The sequence below is a fragment of the Pundamilia nyererei genome, unplaced genomic scaffold (genome assembly GCF_000239375.1).
Source record: "Pundamilia nyererei isolate P.nyererei 1_Seehausen unplaced genomic scaffold, PunNye1.0 scaffold00133, whole genome shotgun sequence".
NCBI classification, from domain to species: Eukaryota; Metazoa; Chordata; class Actinopteri; order Cichliformes; family Cichlidae; genus Pundamilia; species Pundamilia nyererei.
In genome coordinates, this window is record NW_005187534.1 from 62,122 (window position 1) to 67,955 (window position 5,834).

The following is a 5,834-nucleotide window of genomic DNA, read 5'->3' on the forward strand; positions in this document are numbered from 1 at the left end:
ATTGTTGGGTTTTTTTCTCTGTATCTATGAAGCGCCTTGAGGCGACTTATGTTGTGATTTGGCGCTATATAAATAAAATTGAATTGAATTGAATATTCCCCCTCAATCACTGATGAGCAGGAGTCAATTGCATATAAGATTAATAACCCAAAGCTCATATACAATGGGGGCGATCGTGGCTCAAGAGTTGGCAGTTCGTCTTGTAATCGGAAGGTTGCCGGTTCGAGCCCCGGCTCGGACAGTCTCGCTCGTTGTGTCCTTGGGCAAGACACTTGACCCGTTGCCTACTGGTGATGGTCAGAGGGGCCGATGGCGCGATATGGCAGCCTCGCTGATGTCATTAAGTGCCAAGAGGCTGATCTTAGAGTGTGATCGATGCTGAACGAAGAGGCTCAGATGATGAAATGCAAGATGAGAACAAAGAGGAGACGGGATCGAGACATCGAGACTCATTCACTGTGACACAGAAAGACAGATTTACCCCAGAGAATCCCAGCTGACAGTGTTTATCATCAGTATCACCAAGAAATGGGATGTGGAAAAGGACCTTAAAACAGGAAATAACCAAGAGACAACACTGAGACAAGAAGACAAAGACAAGAAACGCTCGAGGTCCAGTTTGGATTCAGGAGACAGACACTATCTCTACTTTCAAGATCAGGCTTCAAACTTTCCTTTTTGCTAAAGCATATAGTTAGGGCTGGACCAGGTGACCCTCAATCCTCCCTTAGTTATGCTGCAATAGACGTAGGCTGCCGGGGGATTCCCATGATGCACTGGGGGTTTCTTCTTTAATCACAATAGCTGTGTCCAAATTCATCATGGGCTGCATCCTCCTGAGGCCCGGCCTGCGCGGTCTACGTGGGCCGGGTCCTCCGAAGGCCGAGAAGGCCGGAAGTGCGAGGCTGTGAAATGTGACGGTCTGGCTTTCAGATTAGCGTCGCTGTCTCTGTGGAGTTTAATAAACTCGCCGTCTGCTCCTTGCTATCTAAAATATAACAGGACACTGGAGTAAACTCTCGACCGTCTCACACTTCTGATTAATCAGTTTTCTGTTTAATGTTTATTCAGCTGTGTGAAAACAAAGGAGGAACCCACCCGATGGATTAATAAAGTTTTATTTTATCTAATCTAATAACTTTAATCTCAGCCAAACCGATTTACTCACGAACAAACAAAACACTGAAAAAAGCCCAACAATAACATTAACTTTTTAAGTGACGTATATATTACATTTAACCTGAGTAGCGAAAGACCGCGGGGGTTTGAAAACGATTTGCCGGGAGTCCGCTGCTCTCGCCGGCTCTGGTGACCCTTGACCTCCCGGCTAGCTGGTGGGTAACAGACATTGAATTGGGACAGGCTTCGTCGCGTCGCTGTGACGTAATTGGTCTACAAATGCGGCCTCAGGAGGACGCAGCCCATGAATTTGGACACTCACTATGTGTTAACAGACCTCTCTGCATTGAATCATATCTGTTATTAACCTCTGTCTCTCTTCCACACCATGTCTTTATCCTGTCTTCCTTCTCTCACCCCAACCAATCACAGCAGATGGCCCCGCCCCTCCCTGAGCCTGGTTCTGCCGGAGGTTTCTTCCTGTTAAAAGGGAGTTTTTCCTTCCCACTGTGGCCAAAGTGCTGCTCATAGGGGATCCAATCCAATTTTATTTATAAAGCACTTTAAAATAGCCAGCACAGGACCAAAGTGCTGTACAGAAAATAAGTTAAAAACAATAGAATAACAGAAAACAGCAAAAATAAATAAATAAAACACATAGTGCATAAAAATTTAAAACAGCCCTATATTAAAAAGAAAAACAAGACAAAACAGCATAGAATCAACTAAAACAACTAAAATAAAACTAAAAACCAACATCTCACGTGGTGTCAAAGGTCAGGGTCAAGAGGTGGATTTTCAAGAGTGACTTAAAAGCAGGTAAAGAAGTGGCCCGTCTAATCTCTAAAGGAAGCTCGTTCCACAGTCTGGGAGCTGCTACAGCAAAAGCACGATCTCCTCTAACTTTACGGCCAGTCCTGGGCACATGCAGCAGCAGCTGATCAGCTGACCTGAGAGAGCGGCTGGGTGTATGAGGCTGTAGCAGCTCAGAGAGATAAGATGGGCCGACGCCATGGAGAGCTTTCATATGATTGTTGGGTTTTTCTGTTTTCTTTGTGTTATTGTAAGAATTTGTCTTACCCTTTAAAGCCCCCTGAGGCGACTGCTGTTGTGGTGCTGTTTAAATAAAAGTGAATTGAACTGAAGAGCCACCACAGCACAAAATCCTGGGACTGGGACCAGGAGCCGTGGCGGGCCACCCTCTGCGCTTCCTGTTAGATTATTTTGGTTTTTGCATCCTCTGCAGAGCTGAGTGAGGCTCTGTGGATGATCCAGAGCAGACACCTGCTGGCCACTTTGGCTCCACTCACCTCCTGATGTGACACAGACACAAATATCAGTGGTTATGATCTGCACAGGTTTTGTAAACAATCGAGAGGAGCTGTGCGAGGTTAGTGACTCACACACTGACAGCAGGAAGACCTTATCATCAGTCAGGTGAAGTTTTTACTGGTGATAGCTCAGCTTCAGCTGTGACCTGACCTCTCACCCTGGCTGAGCGCATCCCAGAATATAAACCCACAGAGCCCCCTGCTGGTTACTGCAGCACAGCACTGCCCATATATATTAAGCAGATGAGCCCTGAACACACCAAACGAACCAGCGTGAAGCTTACACCTGCACAACAGCCAACTCGAGGCAACTCCTCTGGTTTCATCCAATCACAGAGGCTCACCTGATGACCTCAGCAACACTCTCAGTGCTGCTGAACTATGGTGCCATCAGGGTCATAAACCTGCTAATTCACTCTAATTACATCCAAATGCACCACGAGCACAGGTCAGTGGTGACGAGTCAGTTTGAAAGCACGAGAGCACCAGGGGTCTCAAACCCCAGGCCTCGAGGGCCGGTGTCCATGATCCAAACAGCTGATTCAAATGGCTAAATGACCTCCTCAACATGTCTCGAAGTTCTCCAGAGGCTGCCAATGAACTCATCATTTGATTCAGGTGTGTTGACCCAGGCTGAGATCTAAACTCTGCAGGACAGCGGCCCTCGAGGCCTGGAGTTCGACACCCCTGCTCTGGACTGTGCACACACATTTTCCTTAATGGTAGACCTCATTTGCTCCCAGTAACAGTTCTTTCCTCCTCACAGACAACCACCACATTTCTTGATGAGGAGCAGCTGTGCAGGAACAAAAGGCTACCTGCTAATTAGTAAAATACTCATTAAATATTGAAGAAATAATTAAACGTCTGTTGTGCAAATGTTATTGATGTGCAAATCTATGCTAAAGGTGCAAAGGTGCTCCTGAAGTGCTGTACAAGCTATAATCCAAATCATACTGGGTAATACTTCCTTACACTGATGGCACTGAGCAGATTAATATATTTCATACAGTGAGACACAACAGGATTATAAACAGGAAGCCCTTCAGAATAAAATATGACAAACTCTCTATAACATAATAACAGTCTTTGGAGCGTCACTGTGAGTGATGTCCAGCAGAGGGGGCTCTAGGTGAGAGAGCCATCAGGAACCATCAGACACTTGATGGTTCCTCCCTTCTTCTCATCTCAGAGCGAGTGTGAGTTAGTATGAACAGTACAGACAACAGTACATCCACCCCCGCTCACCACCTCGCTCTGAGGAACAGACTGGACCAGCTGCCGAGGGCGTTGTGTAGTCTGTTATGAAATAATGAGGAAACATCTGTAAGCTGTCCAGGTACCTCTGAGCCTGTGACAACGGCACTGTGCATAACATCAGCTGTAACAGTCGATGCAAAACAGATAGTGTGAGTTTAAATCCAGCGTGGTGCTGCACAAAAACGCTGCCACTGCGTTTAGACCAACTGTATATTTTTGATTAAAGTTATACTTTATTACATTTTATCTTCATTTCAGACCAACCCTCCACTTCACTCAGGTAAATCTAGAGTGTGTGAAGGATTTTCAGTGGTCTATGTACAAGTGTGTCAGCAGTCTGCAGTCGTTCGTGTCAGAGGTCATCTGTGTTACTTCTTGTATTTCACACACTTTCTGAAGAATTTATAAGGAAGGAAGAAAAAACACTGACTTGAGCCATGAGACACATGTGGAGCCCCAGTAGGGCGACCCACACTAAGAGTGTGTGTGTACTGGGAGAACACAGCTTGTGCCCACACCGGGGCTCCACATGAGTGTTTGCTGGGAACCCTCGTGTAGACGGTCACGAGGGTTCTGATTTGGGTTAACTGTTTGCTGTCTTTCCTCAGGACGCGCTCCCAGTGAAAACTGATCCTTATGGTTTGTACGGATTCTTCTCTGGGCCAAACTCTCAGGAGGTGGTTCATATTCCTCTGCCATGGGGCCGAGAGTTTTAGAAACTACAACCTGCTAAGTCTTCCTGAGTCAGCAGTCCATCATCTGCTGAAGCTTTAATGCTTTATCAAAAGGGAACGTTTACTGAACGCAAGGGCAGGAAAAATAATGTACAACACAAACACTCTTGAACTCAAATGATGTTCCAGTTCCTTAAGCAAATGAAATATACTTTGGAAATGAAAGAAGTCTCTTTGAAAGGATATTAAATGACTCAAACTCAAGTTGTCACCTCTTGGTGGTTATTTCACAAATACATCATCCCAAATATGTTATATGAATACACTAAAAACACAATACTCCCACACACTCACATTCACAGTTGTTGCAGACCTGTTTGTCGCTCACACGGTGCAATGGCGAAACTCCTCCTCTCCTTGGCACAAAAAGTCTAACTTACAGTTCAGTGCCTCGGTAAGTCGCTGCTCACCAGTCCCACACAGAGTCCAATCTGCGCTCTCCCTGCGGACACAATGCTGCCTCTGCTGCGGCGCGTTAGCCAGTCACTGTACAGCTCTCTGACCGTGCATAATAGCTGCTTCCATCGCGCAGCCAAGCAGTCCGTGCTAACCTTGAGCCTCAGCGGTCGCAGCTGGAAAGGTTCTCTCCGCGGTGGTGCAACCGTTGGAAAGAGTTACTTCACTGACACTCTGTTGCTAAGCTTTCACACTGTTACTTTCTACTCACACACTCTTTTGTGCTAGTGAAGCTCAGTAAACTCTAGCTGAGTCTCTCACTTGCATTATGATAACCCTCGTGCATCTCTCCATGCCGTTCTCGTCTCCTCCTCCCGAATTCCTATCTCGGCTACAGGAAAAAGAGAAGAGTCTCTCACCTCCCTCTGCCCGCCGAGATGCCCGCATGACCAACTCCATTGCCGTGATAAATGCCAGAGGGGAAATCGTGCAGCCTGCCATAACTCTGATTCCCAGGTGCTGCCAGGCTGTGGTGGTGTTCTCAGCTGTCACACAAAACTGTAAATCCTGAAAGTAGGTCTTGACCAGTCCTGTGATGTGGTTTGGTAGGCTGAAATAGTTGATGGCCATCCATAAGATCTCATGCGGAACTGACCCAAAGACGTTGGCAAGGTCTAAAAAGACCACGTGAAGGGCTCTTTGTTCTTTCTTGGTAGCTTGAATCTGGTGCCAGATGACACTGGCATGCTCCAGACATCCCGAGAAGCCCCGGATGCCGGCCTTCTGCACTGATGTGTCAACATAGTTGTGTCTTTGCAGGAAAGTAGTCTTTGGGCCAAGACACTGAAGAAGATCTTTCCATCTATGTTCAGCAGGACGATCTGGCAAAACTGGCTGACGGATGAGGAGTTCTTCTCCTTAGGGATCAGAATTCATTTGAAAGCCTGATGCTTAGCCTCGTCCACCCCAGCTGTAAAACTCAGAAACCAGTCTT